This window comes from Oncorhynchus clarkii, chromosome 12 (assembly GCF_045791955.1).
Source record: "Oncorhynchus clarkii lewisi isolate Uvic-CL-2024 chromosome 12, UVic_Ocla_1.0, whole genome shotgun sequence".
Classification (NCBI taxonomy): Eukaryota; Metazoa; Chordata; class Actinopteri; order Salmoniformes; family Salmonidae; genus Oncorhynchus; species Oncorhynchus clarkii.
Window position 1 is genome coordinate 80,361,104 of NC_092158.1, and position 16,478 is coordinate 80,377,581.

At 41.7% G+C, this 16,478-nt stretch overlaps 1 protein-coding gene across 1 annotated transcript in view; it reads right to left on the reverse strand.

Moving 5' to 3' along the window:
* Nucleotides 1–16,478, reverse strand: part of LOC139422296 (glutamate receptor ionotropic, NMDA 2C-like) — a 73,820-nt gene that overhangs the window by 52,377 nt on the left and 4,965 nt on the right. The gene's annotated exons all lie outside the window — the stretch shown is intronic.

Genomic DNA, 16,478 nt, shown 5'->3' on the forward strand with positions numbered 1-16,478 from the left:
CCCACTACTGTTGTACTCTGCAGTTGAATACAGCAGATGGTGCCTACTGTTTAATGCAACAAATGGAGAACAAGGATTTACCATTTATCTCTCGTGACGTTTTTCCCCCCTCTGAAATAATGCTGCAGAGCTATTCCAACTTAATCGGCAAAACGTCTGAATGCATGGGTATTATGTGCTGTGAATAGGTGGAGACCTGGTTTTGGCCATGGAGGCTTTCTTTAACGGCAGCTACATGCTGTATTTCTAAGGCATTGTTTACGGGAAAAACCTAATGTAACTTAACTTGGATGACAGTTTTCCCTTAGATGAGCCTTTGAAATGAATTGATAAGATCAGTTTTTAAAAACACTGCATTGCTAATAGACATCAATGCAATTTTCCCAAAGTACAGTGACACAGTGACAGTAACAACGTTTGTTAAGGGATTCACTTGTAGTTTGAAATCATAAATCCTACATTCATGTTCCAGGTAATGAATAAATGATCAAATCGACCAGAAACTCTTTAGCTTGTTTTGATCTTCCAGATATTTATAGCTGTAGGGCAAAGTAGAAAAAATGATGTATTTCACAATGCAGTTGAATGGAGTTAGATCCTACAGCATTACATTCACCAATCCACGTAATGTCTGGTCAGATACTGTGTCCCTCTGTCAGACAGAGTCATCCTCTATGACTTATCTGTCACACTGCCGCCTGCGGGCCTGACTCTGTGTGGTGTGTGTGAGTGTGTGCGTGTGTGTGTGGTATCCTGTCAAGGGGACCTGATTTAGCATGTGTTTGAATCACAGTGGGGTGATTACAATGTAATCCTCAGTATTCCTTGGCGGGTGTCATGGCCCACGGCATGATTGTGTCTCCCTATCAAGACATGTAGGATAGCTGGGACCCACTGCAGTCCCCCATTCCTCAACCGCTGCCTGACAGAGGGAATGGGACGAGGGGCTTGTGTTAGCGTAGATGGAGTGTACCAGTAAACTGGCGGTGACGTTCCCATGGGGTAATTGGTTGGACTGCGTGGTAATATAGTCTCCACTCTGAAAAGCTGCCTCCCAGAGGACCGTAGAGGATTTCTGCATCACACTGCTGGTCAGGGACCTTATCAGCAGCACATGGCTGAGAAAGGACCATTATAGATTGTCATTAGTAGCGGAGCAGCCTAGAATACCAATGATGGTACGGCTGCTGGGAATGGAAAGGCATTATGAAAGTTGCTAGATATTGACCATATCAAAAACATAATGGATTTGTTGTGCTGATTGACATACATATGTTCCTTTTATGACATCATTGCTGAGTTTTTTCTGTCATAAAAATAGGCAATATTTCTGTCATTGATCATGCAGGCTGATTGATAATCCTTTAAATTGTTAAGAACACAGAGCAGGAATGTATTGCTTTCCTTCAATGACATTATCCACGTCTTATCCGGCCATTGTATGATGGAACACTTTAGGGTTAATGTCTTTGAGGAGGATCTCATTAAAAGAGCTTGACCTTCCACATGTTTAAAAGAGCTTGACCTTCCACATGTTTAATCAAGGCAATGAAACAGCTGGTTTCTGAAGGTCACCTACATGGGGGATTACTGTGGTAAAATGGGGCTGTGGAATTAAACACAACAGCCAATGAGTCATCATCGACTTAATCAGATGACTTATGTTTGTCGATATGCCCCCTATTACCAAGGTGTATTCCAAACAAAGACACAGCTATCGGGAGGTAATTACAGCACACTGGAAACATTGATTTGACCATCTAGCCCAATTTGACCTTGCTGACAACAAAAGTGGAACTCACACCACTGTGATTTGCAATAACGCTGGGCAATATAGTCATGAAACCTGTTCAAAGTTGTTGAACATTGCAGTCGTTCTGTAACTTGGTCACAACCCAAAGTCTCCAAAACACAGGAAAGAGGCTTTTATTACTGTGCTACATGGAGCTAAATCCACCCCCAAACTCGTACAATGGCTTGAGGCTTTATTCCAATGTTAGGGATCAAAACTCACTGTGGATATTTATTTTAGTCAGGGATATTGTAATAGAAAATGCAGGTCTGGGTACATCATTTACACTCTATTTTTTTTTCAGATCACAGTTTATTTGGTTCTTAAGCCTGGTTGAAACAGATGAGTGGTAAATACTGTAGTTTGGGACCATGGAAAAGAGACAGGTTGCTGTTTACGTCATGATGCAGTCATGAAAAGCTTGTTTAATGACTTTTGTGTCATGTTGAGTCAGTAGAAACAAACAAATCCCACTGTGAAACTAGTGAACATGAACATAAGCAAACTCTATTGCAATATACAGTATCTATGATACTCTAAGTATGCAAACAGTCATTACTGTGAGACATGCAGGCATTGGGAGAAGATGTGCCTGAAGGAGATTTTTCCCAAGCTACACAGACAAGAGATCATTTATCTTCTACGCTATGACCTCTGTATGACCTTCTTTGCTCTCTAGAGTTGTAATCTCTGTGAATCTGCAAGTCCCCAATTTTCAGCGCCTGGATTTGATATGTGTTAGTTGTCTGCTCAAGTTTTCACAGCTCCAGCACCCAGCCTCCTATCAGTGGGAATGTGTTCAGTTTAGCGACCTCTCTCTCTCACTTGACTCTGCCCAAATCACCGCTGGCTGGCGCGAGGGCACACAGACCAGATTAGATCAAAGCTTCTGCCACTGTTCCAGTCTGGCACTTAGAAGGGCTCAGACCGTTTCCTCATGCACCGTTACTACTGAGTAAATCCCTGGTATGACTGCAAAGATTATGCCATGCATTTTTAAAACTGTCATCTAGCTAAAAGTGTTAGGGAGAGGGAGATGACAGAGTAAAACAGATACCAGATCTAACTATGTGACAGTTGATATTCTATCTCTGTTTAATGGCAGACAGTCCTAACATAATCCTTCAAGATCTTCACCTTGGCTTTCAGACCAGATGGGTTTACAATGAGGAATTGCTTATCCCCCTCTAGTGGGTGAGTTGGTGAAAGCAGTTCCCTTAGAATATCAGTTGTCCTCTGCTGTTTCCTTATCAAACCAGAGAAGCAAATTATTTCAGTCTCTGTCCCACTTCTCTTATGTAGTCTGTGGGAGAACTGTGACTAAATAACAGGGGTCAAGGGGTTACATGTGTTATTGTAATAACACCTGCCAGATGTGTTTTGTTTTGTCTGGACTGGCCTGAGAAATGAAATGATTTTAGTTGTACACCTTTTCAGCTATTCCTTTGTCCTAAAGGTGATTGGTTGAAAGTCAGCTGAGATGACACATTTATTTGCTTACAGTGTTACTATTATCACATCTGTTCAGGAGCCTCTGCTCAGACATTACTGCACTCTCCTCATGCCCAATTCCCAGCACTGCTCAATATCTTAAGACCATAGTGGTACAGTAAGTACATCTGGTTGTGGGGTGGGGGTTTTTGTGCTCGTCACTGTTGACGTAATGGGTCATTTCGTATTCAGTGCATGAAACTGCTGCTAAGACTTACACCTGTCTCATCCTGGGCACAGTTTGATCAATATGCTCCAAGGCTTGGAGAGGCATGCTGGTGCCTCGTGGCTCTCTGCTGGTAACTTTACCTCTTCTCTTGCTTTTCATCAATGAAACATCAGCTGACCAGCCCAATGTTTAATACCTATCACATTTTAGACTTGAGTAAGGAAACTTTATAATTTGTAAGTACTCAACAATGGGTTAACATGAAAAAGACTTACATTAAATCCTATTAGAATTCCTTTATAATAAACCCTTTCAAGTCTAATCAGTATAAATCTCCTTGACATTCCCATATATTATGCATGTGTTCAGTATTAAGGATTAGTTTAACCCTACACAGTGTAATTGACCATTTTACCTTCGCTAATGCAAAGACCGCCAACTAATTCATCCGATCGTTATGGTCACAGTTCATTTCCCATTCACCTGTGATTATGGGTTTAGTTAAGCCATGAAGATAAAATACTGTCATTCTAATCCCCCAAAATCCATTTACCTTTCAACTAATCTGGTAATTCATGAGCATTTTGAATACACTTAAATAGGAATAATAAAATGCTTTTGTGAAAACAGTGAATCGGCTTCTTCCAGTCATGCATTGTCGAGTAAATTAGAATCAATTAGACTTTTACTGTTAACCACTGAGTATCCTCTCAACTCCTATTCATTGGCCCTCACTGCTACCGTGGTTTCCAGACTTTGTTTAGCTCGGATCTATCTAAAGAGCTTTGTGGACCATCTGATAAACAAAACAATACATGTAGCCAGAACCCAGGCTTTAGCTGCGACCCAGGAGGACATAGCTGCAACCCAGGAGGATGTACTGTAGCTGCGACCCAGGAGGATATAGCTGCGACCCAGGAGGATATACTGTAGCTGCGACCCAGGAGGATATACTGTAGCTGCGACCCAGGAGGATATACTGTAGCTGCGACCCAGCCTGGGTCCCGATCCACCATCTGGGGAACACTTAACTAGTCCATCGCCAATAACATGACTCCCTCATTGTGATGTAAAGTAATGTAATATCAAGCTGGATCTATAATCCTTAGTGCCAAAAGCCTCTGCCTCTTTTTTCTATACTTTAGACAACATTCAATAAATGCTATATTGCACATCATATAATATTACCTAAACTCCTGATACTACTGTCAGCTATACAAGGATAGAACAAAGCACTCTGAGAATATTTTGACTTGGTATAGTCAATAGTTTAGTTCACAGAAGTATTACTGTTAAGTGACATTTGTTTCCTGCCTTTTCAGATGGTGACCAAAATAGAACAAGTGGGGGAAGCAGCTTTGTGACAATACTGCACACTGATAAAAACAGACTACTAGAGTAGCCACACTCACAGTGTTTATATTCTAGCTCCACTAACAGAACAACATGCTGGTTTGAGAGTTATTATTTTCTCTGAAAGACAACTTAGCCTTTAGACACATTGCCTCATCTGGAAGGATGTGACTTTGACATATCTGCCATGTCTCAAATCAGACACATGCACCTGCTTTTCCACTCCAACAAGACGTAATGGCTTGTATTGTTGTCACATTTTATCTAGGTTAATATTCAACTCAATTTTACATCCCAATGTCAGGTGTCACCACAATATTGGATGCAGTGCAAGGTGAGTCCCTCTCAGCTGTGACTCTATGTCTGTCGTCTGGTGATTTGATCATCGTGGGCCCTAGCGGAGCGCGGACAGGGCCTGTCAACCTGTCATATCCCTGACACCTCCCTGTAGATTTACTTCTTTAGTCCTGATGAGATTATTCTCCATATCATGGCCTCATAATAAACTGGAGCTATAGGCTGTCATAGTAAAAATGTATCCTACTGTCCAATATTCAGCCCCATGTTCCCTCTACCCTACCTGCTTCCATACAGTGAACTCCCAGTCTGCATGTTTCCAATCCCAGCAGCCTCTGATTTATCTCCCACCCCATGACCCCAGGGAAGAAAATCACATCAAACTGATACACTCAAAGATATTAGTTTATGTCATCATCCAAATCAAGATCCCTGCTCTGCTTTGCTTTCCTAAGCCACGAGCAAGCTGGACATAATTCATACATGCTGTTGCATTAAGTGTACATGACAAGTGATTGATCCGCCGTGGAATGAAAACCCGATTAATCTGAGAGTAATGATCTCTCTGACCGTCTCTGCATGAGGGGAGATTTTTGGAGATAGGTTTCTCCTAACATACCTGTGCTTTAAATCAGAAATCCACAGGTTGTGGGCAACCCTATGCCGCCTCACCTCTTGTGTAGTGTTTTCACTTTGAACGAAACAAGGGTGTCGAGCCCTGAGCCGCCTTGGGCTGGCCTTCTAGGCTAGCTGTGTCTTTTTGCTACTTGAATGGCCCTGCTGCCCCAGAGCTGGAGAGGAAGTCATTTACAACCTAAAGTTACCACTTCCAGAAACAAACACAGCAGATGAAGCAAACAAACATAATTCTATGTTCTTGGATCTGAATCAACTCGACCCCAAAAAATAAAAAGAAGTGAGAAAAAGACTGCTCAAGACCAATCTATAAACCGGAAAAACATTGGAACTGCTGTTCATTGACTGTAGCTCAGCATTCAACACCATTGTACCCTCTAAGCTCATCATTAAGCTCAGGGCCCTGGGTCTGAACCCTGCCTTGTGCAACTGGGTCCTGGACTTCCTGACGGGCTGCCCCCAGGTGGTGAAGGTAGGAAACAACACCTCCACTTTGCTGATCCTCCCTGATCCTCCCTGTTCACCCATGACTGCATGGCCACGCACGCCTCCAACTCAATCATCAAGTTTGCAGATGACACAACAATAGTAGGCCCGATTAACAACAATGACGAGACAGCCAGCAGGGAGGTGAGGGCCCTGGGAGAGTAGTGCCAGGAAAATAACCTCTCACTCAACATCAACAAAACAAAGGAGTTGATCGTGGACTTCAGGAAACAGCAGAGGGAGCATGCCCCTATCCACATCGACGGGACTGTAGTGGAGAAGGTGATTCCTTGGTGTACACATCACTGACAATCTGAAATGGTCCACCCACACAGACAGTGTGGTGAAGAAGGCACAACAGTGCCTCTTCAACCTCAGGAGGCTGAAGAAATTTGTCTTGTCCAATTGAGAGCATCCTGTCAAGCTGTATCGCCGCTCGGTATGGCAACTGCACCGCCCGCAACTGCAGGGCTCTCTAGATGGTAGTGAGGTCTTACCCAACATATCACCGGGGGCAAACTACCTGCCTTCCAGGACACCTACAGCACCCGATGTCACAGGAAGGCCAAAAACATCATCAAGGACATTAACCAACCCAGCCATGGCCTGTTCACCCCGCTATCATCCAGAAGGCGAGGTCAGTAAAGGTGCATCAAAGCTGGGACCGAGAGAGTGGAAAAACAACTTCTATCTTAAGGCCATCAGACTGTTAGATAGCCATCACTAGCCGGCTTCCACCCGGTTACGCAACATTGCACCTTAGAGGGTGCTGCCCTATATACATAGACTTGGAATCACTGGCCACTTTAATAAGGGAACACAAGCCACTTTAATAATGTTTAAATAATGCTTACATACTGCTTTACTCATCTCACATGTATATACTGTATTCCATGTTACTGTATTTTAGTCAATGCCACTCCGACAATGCTCAATCTAATATTTATATATTTCTTAATTCCATTCTTTTACTTGTAGATTTGTGTTTATTGTTGTGAATCGTTTTTTAGATACTACTGCACTGTTAGATACTACTGCACTGTTGGAGCTAGGAAGACAAGCATTTCGCTACACCTGCAATAACATCTGATAAATATGTGTATGTGACCAATACAATTTGATTTGATTTGAATACATTTTGAAAGGTGGAACAGTGACGCTGAAATGGTCACCGTTCTCATGGACTGGTAACACAGGAGGTTGGTGGCACCTTAAATGGGGAGGACTGGCTCGTGGTAATGGCTGGAGCGGAATAGGTGGAATGGTATCAAATACCACACCGTTCCTGTCACGTTCTGACCTTTATTTCCTTTGTTTTGTCGTTATTTAGTATGGTCAGGGCGTGAGTTTAGGTGGGCAGTCTATGTTTGTTTTTCTATGATTTGGGGATTTCTATGTTTCGGCCTAGTATGGTTCTCAATCAGAGGCAGGTGTCATTAGTTGTCTCTGATTGAGAATCATACTTAGGTAGCCTGGGTTTCACTGTTTGTTTGTGGGTGATTGTCTATGTTAGTAGCTTGTGTCAGCACAGTTCTTATGATAGCGTCACAGTCGTTATTTGTTTATTGTTTCTGTACCGTTTACTTCGTGTTTTTTGTCATTTATTAAATGATGCATTCACACCACCCTGCGCTTTGGTCCGCTTCTTATTACGATCGTGACAGTTCCAGCCATTATTATGAGCAGTCCTCTCCTCAGCAGCCACTGACTTACCAGTCAGCAAGTGTTAGGTTGCGTGTTTAGCCTGCTAGCTACGTTAGCTGCTAAACTTAGTGTGTTCAATGTTCAAGCTAGCTAACAAGGCTACTTAGCTAGCTAGCTAACATCTACTGTATTTGGTCTGTTTTGTACTCAAATTAATCTAACAATGGCATCATAAACCTACACTGCACAAACCCCCAATGCCTTTATTTCAACTGACTAACATTAGCTAGCAAAAGCAAGATATGCAGATTGTTGACATGATAGTGTTTCATTTGTAAATAACTAGCTAGCTAGCTAGGTGGTAAACAGCATTTTCGGCCCAGGTACACCCCAAAAAATGCATGTATGCATAACATTTGGTAAATTAACATCACACAAACATGTATTTTCAGGGAGATACTTATGTTGTGCTTTGTAATTCAATAATTGTTTTGTTAATTGACCAAGGTAAGAAATGCTGTATGCATTTTCTGTTATGCTTTGTGATTCAATAATTGTTTTGCTTGAAATTTACCAAAATAGTTATCTATGTTTGCCTGTTCAGCACATTGCCTATCTATATACAGCATTGATTCCTACTTAGAGTGAACTACCCACCAGAACGGCTGAATGAATATCCAGCATGGTCAGTCAAATAAACAATAGTTCATATTCATGACGTATTGGTGGACTATTGGCCATACTATGGTCACTATTGGCCACAGACAGACTTGTCCCTCCTGTCCCACTACCAACCAAGCAAGCATATCTCCAGTGGCATCAGTGCTAAGGGCTTGGTAGGAAACTTTTGTTAATACAGAATGGCAGACATTACTCTCGTTAGAAGGACTACATAGTTAGTATATTACCTACCCTCTCTCTCAGGTGAGACCATGGCCAGTATATTATTATCTACATCCTCTTTCTCAGGTGATACAATGGCCAGTATATTATTACCAACATTATCTCTCTCAGGTGAGACTCTGGTCAGTATATTATTACCTACATTATCTCTCTCAGGTGATACTATGGCCAGTATATTATTACCAACATTATCTCTCTCAGGTGAGACTCTGGTCAGTATATTATTACCTACATCCTCTCTCTCAGGTGAGACTATGGCCAGTATATTATTACCTACCTCCTCTTTCTCAGGTGAGACTATGACCAGTATATTATTACCTACATCCTCTCTCTCAGGTGAGACCATGGTCAGTATATTATTACCTACATCCTCTCTCTCTCAGGTGAGACCATGGCCAGTATATTATAACCTACCTCCTCTCTCTCAGGTGAGACTATGGTCAGTAAATTATTACCTACATCCTCTTTCTCAGGTGAGACTATGACCAGTATATTATTACCTACATTCTCTCTCTGAGGAGATACTATGGCCAGTATATTATTACCAACATTATCTCTCTCGGGTGAGATCATGGCCAGTATATTATTACCTACATCCTCTCTCTCAGGTGAGACTATGGCCAGTATATTATTACCTACATCCTCTCTCTCAGGTGATACTATGGTCAGTATATTATTACCTACATCCTCTCTCTCAGGTGATACTATGGTCAGTATATTATTACCTACATCCTCTCTCTCAGGTGAGACTATGGCCAGTATATTATTACCTACATCCTCTCTCTCAGGTGAGACTATGGCCAGTATATTATTACCTACATCCTCTCTCTCAGGTGATACTATGGCCAGTATATTATTACCTACATCCTCTCTCTCAGGTGATACTATGGCCAGTATATTATTACCTACATCCTCTCTCTCAGGTGATACTATGGCCAGTATATTATTACCTACATCCTCTCTCTCAGGTGATACTATGGCCAGTATATTATTACCTACATCCTCTCTCTCAGGTGATACTATGGCCAGTATATTATTACCTTCATTCGCTCTCTCAGGTGAGACCATGGCCAGTATATTATTACCTACTTCCTCTTTCTCTGGTGAGATCATTGAGAATATATTACCTAGGTTCTCTCTCCCAGGCGAGACTATGGCCAGTGTATTACCTGCCTTCTCTCTCTCTGGTGAGATCATTGCCAATATGTTACCAAGCATCAATTCATTAATGGTTAAATTCATAAACGGTGCATACGTGCTCACTATAATTAACTAAAATTCCATTAAATGTTTTTATCAAATCTAAATCAAATCTAAATAAGTTTATTTGGCATATACACAGGATACAGTGGGGTGTACGGGAATATGACATTGCATTTTACCGTATACTATTGAAGTAAGAATTAATTTGATGATTTCCCACACGGTGCCAATAACCTCCAAAGACTGACTCGTCCCTCCTGTCTCACTACTAACCAAACAAGAGTTTCTCCAGGAACATCAGTGCAAATGACTTGGTGGGGAACTTTTGTTCATACAGAATGGCAGACATTATGCTCGTTAGAGTATTTCTCCTGCTGAAACTTGAGAAATTAATATACAATTACATTGGGTTAGAATTAATACTATGAAAACTTGGTTTGGAAAGGCCATTGACACTTGCTCTAATACAGTAAGTGATTCCAATATTTTATTTTAAGTCAGTTAAGAATTTTTTTTTATTTACAATGACAGCTTATACCACCCAACCCGGACAATGCTGGGCCAATTGTGCGCCACCCTATGGGATTCCAAATCACGGCCGGTTGTGATACAGCCTAGATTCAAACCAGGGTGTCTGTAGTGAGGCAGTAATGCAGTGCCTTAGACCGCTGCGGCACTCGGGAGCCCAATACATGTCAGTGATATGATTTTTTTCTCCCATCAGCATCTACACTGCCGTAGTAACAGAATCATGGATGACTTGGACTGTTTGTTGCATGATAAAAGACTGACCACATAAATACATCTCTGTTATGTTAAAATTTAGAATGACGAACATGTTGTTAGGTCCCACACCTCCAGGCCACAAACTGTTATGTGCTACTCCCGGTTCCCACCTTTCACTCCCTACTAGGAGGTCATCAGAGCAAGTATGACTGCAATGCATCCTTACGGCCCTGCCACAGAGGTTCAATTCTCAAATAAGTCAGTGTCACAACAGTGTCATTGATGTGGTGCTGTAACCATGTAAACATGTGTCATGCTAATGTACCATTCTGTGACATGATGGCCAATAGTACACCAATATGTCATGCAGATGTGCCATTGTTTACTTGACTGACCACACTCGTTTTCCATTCAGTCGTTCTGGTGGGTAGTTAACACTAAGTAAGAATTAAAGCTGTATATAGACAGGCAATATGCGGAACAGGCAAATATAGCTAACTATTTTGGTTGATTACCAACAAAATTATTATTGAATCACAAAGCATAACAGAAAATGCATACAGCACACCCTCTAAATCAGACCGTCCCCACCTATATCTCCCTGACAAATACATGTTTGTGTGATGTTACCGTACCAAATGTATGTATTTTTTGGGGGGGGGTCCTGGGCCAAAAATCCTGTTCACCCCCTAGCTAACTAGCATTATCATCTACATGCGAAACAATCTGCATATCTAGCTTTAGCTAGCTAATGTTAGCTAGCTGAAATAAAGGCATTGGGCATCTTGTAGGATTTATGCAGTGTAGCTACATGATGCCATCATTAGATTCCTTTGAGTACAAAACAGTCTAAATACAGAAGATGTTAGTTAGCTTGCTAAGTAGCCTTGTTAGCTAGCTTGAACATTGAACACTCTAAGGTTAGCAGGATTAACACAAAGACACTCCTAGCCCAGAAGGCCAGCCCAAGATGGCACAGGGCTCAACCCCCTTGTTTTTGTTCAAAGTGAAAACACAACAAAAGAAGTGGGGAGCATTGGGTCGCCCACAACCTGCTGATTTCTGATTTAAGATTATGCTTTTGGATTTGAGGGTGTGTAAGGTAGAATGGGTTTGGACGTTTACAGTGTGTCCTGTCTCTGTGGTGTTAGTAGGGCAAAGGCCAGCAGGTTATGTCCTGTCTCTGTGTGTCATTGGTACAATGACAGGCAGGTTGTTGTTAATAACTTAACAGCTGTCCTGTCTCTGTGTGTCAGTGGTACAATGACAGGCAGGTTGTTAATAACTTAGCAGATGGGTAATAATGCAGGACTACTACATTTTCATGTCATCTTCATGCAGCTGCAGCACAGGAGTAATGGGGTAATGTCTCATACTATATTGAAAGTGCACACAACACATTTGTTGCCCTCACAAACAGACAGGTCATATAGAACCAATTTGACGTCATTGCCAGACCCATTAGGAAGTGTCATGACGTTGGCCTGGGGGATAGGTTTATGACAGTCATAAATACCTCTTCCCCCCCTTTTCCCTTCTCTAACCTACTGAGGTTACATTTAAAAAACCCTTGGTTAACATAGAGATTCTGGGAACATCAGAAGGTGGGGGGAAATTAACTATATTCTGGTAATCCGAACAATTGAACATATGCAGTGGTACTTAATGAATATGATGTCAGTTCGGTTGTCATCTGAGACATTCTTATCAATGATAAGATGACAAACTCTACAGTGGAAAGTCTACACATAAGAGTTATCAGATTCACATGGAATTGTTGTTCAATTTAGATGTTTGAATATGAAATTATTTGTGATGGAATGAAATGTGATTTTAGCTTCTAAAATGTGAGATTTGGATTTTCATAAGATAGGGCTGCTCAATCAGTGGCCCTCCCCTGTGAAGGGACAAGGGCTATAAAACTTTTCAAACACACCCTCCTCTCCCTTCCTATATAAGCCCTTGATGACAACAGAACTTCCTGTTCCAATGAGGTAGGATGACGATCCTATGTCAGAATGGTTCAGATAAAACTACAGAACGAAGCCAACATCAGCATGAGCTTTGGTAGCAAATGGTATGAACTTTGAACTCTTATTCACAACAGAAGTGATACCTCCTAGCCGTTGAGTTAGCGACCGCAGCTGCAAACGCAGGTTAGAAAGGAACAGACAGAGTATCCCATCTACCACACAACGACGTTACTACAACATATCCAAGTGACCATTCTTCAAAGGACAGAGGACTCGGTTTGGCAACAAGGTCTTCCATCTACCACCAACCTACTGAAGCGCAGCTCAGAGTAAATATTTATTGCATTTTCCTTTTCTTAATTTAGAATGCATAAGATACTGTATTTACGATAGCACAGCTTCACCTTTGTTCCTGTCTTCCCACTCTTTCACTCAACCCAGCCCCTTTTCCTTTGTGTAACAAGCTGTCAAATCTGTTCCTAGGGACGTTTTCCTTTATGACGTAAATAATTATCCAGGTATAATTAAGGCTTTCGGAACCATCATTGACTCATTGTGTTTTGTCCAACATTTCTCCAGACCTACTCACTACCACAGTCATACTCTGGACCTAGTTTTGTCCCATGGAATAAATGTTGTGGATCTTATTGTTTTTCCTCATAATCCTGGACTGTCGGACCACCATTTTATTAAGTTTGCAATTGCAACAAATAATCTGCTCAGACCCCAACCAAGGATCATCAAAAGCCGTGCTAGAAACCCAAAGATTCCTTGATGCCCTTCCAGACTCCCTCTGCCTACCCAAGGACGTCAGTGGACAAAAATCAGTTAACCACCTAACTGAGGAACTCAATTTAACCTTGCGCAATACCCTAGATGCAGTCGCACCCCTAAAAACTAAAAACATTTGTCATAAGGAACTAGCTCCCAGGTATACAGAAAATACCCGAGCTCTGAAGCAAGCTTCCAGAAAATTGGAAAGGAAATGGCACCACACCAAACTGGAAGTCTTCAGACTAGCTTCGAAAGACAGTACCGTGCGGTATCGAAGAGCCCTCACTGCTGCTCGATCATCCTATTTTTCCAACTTAATTGAGGAAAACAAGAACAATCCAAAATGTATTTTTGATACTGTCGCAAAGCTAACTAAAAAGCAGCATTCCCCAAGAGAGGGTGGCTTTCACTTCAGCAGTGATACATTCATTAACTTATTTGAGGAAAAGATCATGATCATTAGAAAGCATATTACGGACTCCTCTTTAAATCTGCGTATTCCTCCAAACCTCAGTTGTTCTGAGTCTGCACACCTCTGCCAGGGCCTAGGATCAAGGGAGACACTCAAGTGTTTTAGTACTCTATCTCTTGACACAATGATGAAAATAATCATGGCCTCTAAACCTTCCAGCTGCATACTGGACCCTATTCCAACTAAACTACTGAAAGAGCTGCTTCCTGAGCTTGGCCCTCCTATGTCAAACATAATAAACAGCTCTCTATCCACCGGATGTGTACCAAACTCACTAAAAGTGGCAGTAATAAAGCCTCTCTTGAAAAAGTCAAACCTTGACCCAGAAAATATAAAAAACTATCGGCCTATATCGAATCTCCCATTCCTCTCAAACATTTTAGAAAAAGCTGTTGCGCAGCAACTCACTGCCTTCCTGAAGACAAACAATGTATACGAAACGCTTCAGTCTGGTTTTAAACCCCATCATAGCACTGAGACTGCACTTGTGAAGGTGGTAAATTACCTTTTAATGGCATCAGACCGAGGCTCTGCATCTGTCCTCGTGCTCCTAGACCTTAGTGCTGCTTTTGATACCATCGATCACCACATTCTTTTGGAGAGATTGGAAACCCAAATTGGTCTACACGGACAAGTTCTGGCCTGGTTTAGATCTTATCTGTCGGAAAATATCAGTTTGTCTCTGTGGATGGTTTGTCCTCTGACAAACAACTGTACATTTTGGTGTTCCTCAAGGTTCCATGCATCCTGTTTGCAATAAGGTTCTAAAGTAAAACTGCAAAAAAATTTACTTTTTGTCCTGAACACGAAGTGTTATCTTTGGGGCAAATCCAACACAACACATCACTGAGTACCACTCTTCATATGTTCAAGCATGGTAGTGGCTGCATAATGTTAGGTGTATGCTTGTCATTGGAAAGGACTAGAGAGTTTTTTAGGATAAATAAACAGAAGAGAGCTAAGCACTGGCAAAATTCTAGAGGAGAACTTGGTTCAGTCTGCTTTCCAACAGACACCGGGAGACAAATTCACCTTTCAGCATTACCTAAAACACAAGGCCAAATATACACTGGAGTTGCTTACCAAGACGGCATTGCTAGTGGCCTAGTTACAGTTTTGAATTAAATTGTCTTGAAAATCTATGGCAAGACCTGAAAATGGCTGTCTAGCAATGATCAAAAACCAACTTGACAGAGCTTGAAGAATTCCTTTAAGAATAATGGGAAATATTGTACAATTCAGGTGTCCAGAGCTGTAATCGCTGCCAAAGGTGATTCTAACCTGTATTGACTCAGGGGGTTGAATAATTTTCTAATCAAGATATGTTAGTGTTTAATTTTCCATTCATAAAAAAAAACGTTAAAATGTTATTTTGTGAAGATCTTTGTCAATAAAATCCTAATTAAATCTATTTTAATCCCACTTTGTAACACAACAAAATGTGGAAATGGTCAAGGATGTGTGAATGCTTTCTGAAGGCACTGTAAATCACAGTGTCAAGTAAGAAACGTTTGGGTCGACATGGTCATGGTGGTGTAAGCTTTGGGTTGTAGTCCTGTCCTTTGGCCGTGCTGTCTGTGGCCCTCATGTGTGTCCGTATGGTATGTCGAGCAGAGATCAGGATAAAACCCTGGTTAAGCCGAGGTCCATGGCTGACGATGGAGATGGGAGAATCCCCTCCCGGTCCAGATGTCACCATCCTGCTCTGACAGATGACTTGCTGGCTGCTGCCCACCCATCCGCCCTGACAGACCCTTCACACAAGCACTAACCCACGTATGAACATACCACTTTGTTTTCTAATCTACCTCTGGGGTACAGTATACTATACAGTTACCATCCCATCGAGTGTTTGCTGCTTTAAACATTGTGTTGCCATGTGCTGAGACCAGCGACAACACTAAGTTCCGCCTCTCTCCCTGACATCTCACTAACATGCCAAACTGGGCCAAATCCATGTCAAAGCTATCAGATTCTTCTCATACACATGGTTACAAATGCTGTTCTACAGAAACCCATGAAAGCTATAGTCGTAAAGCATCTGACTTTTATACGTTTTCAGTGGAGCTAAAGTATTGATTGAAGTGACAGTGTTGGTGCCAAACAAACTGAAGGTACTGATAAACTGAATGTACCCTTATTAAGTTCTTTAAATGAGCCCTGAGGGACTTATTTTGCCCAAAACTCCAACTTTGTGGTGTCACTTTGCCAAGGCTGCCTCACAGAACCCCAAACCTGATTCATATAAATGAATCATGCCCACTCCAAGCTGTTCAAATGGAATTAGTGATGTTCTTTATATTTTGACGTGGACAGCCATGGCATCGATATCTAATTGCAATAAGCAGCACATCAATTCTCAGGAATGGTATCTAAGTTTGTAGTTGTAATTGTGAAATATTATGTGCGACACAACAAGCGTGAATAGATGGCAATTAGGCTACTACATTTTTTACCCATTACAAATCACACATACACATTCTCACAGATGCACACTCATACGATCTAAGGTGGGTGTCAGTGTCCGAGAGAGAGAGAGAGGGAGAGAGAGAGAGAGAG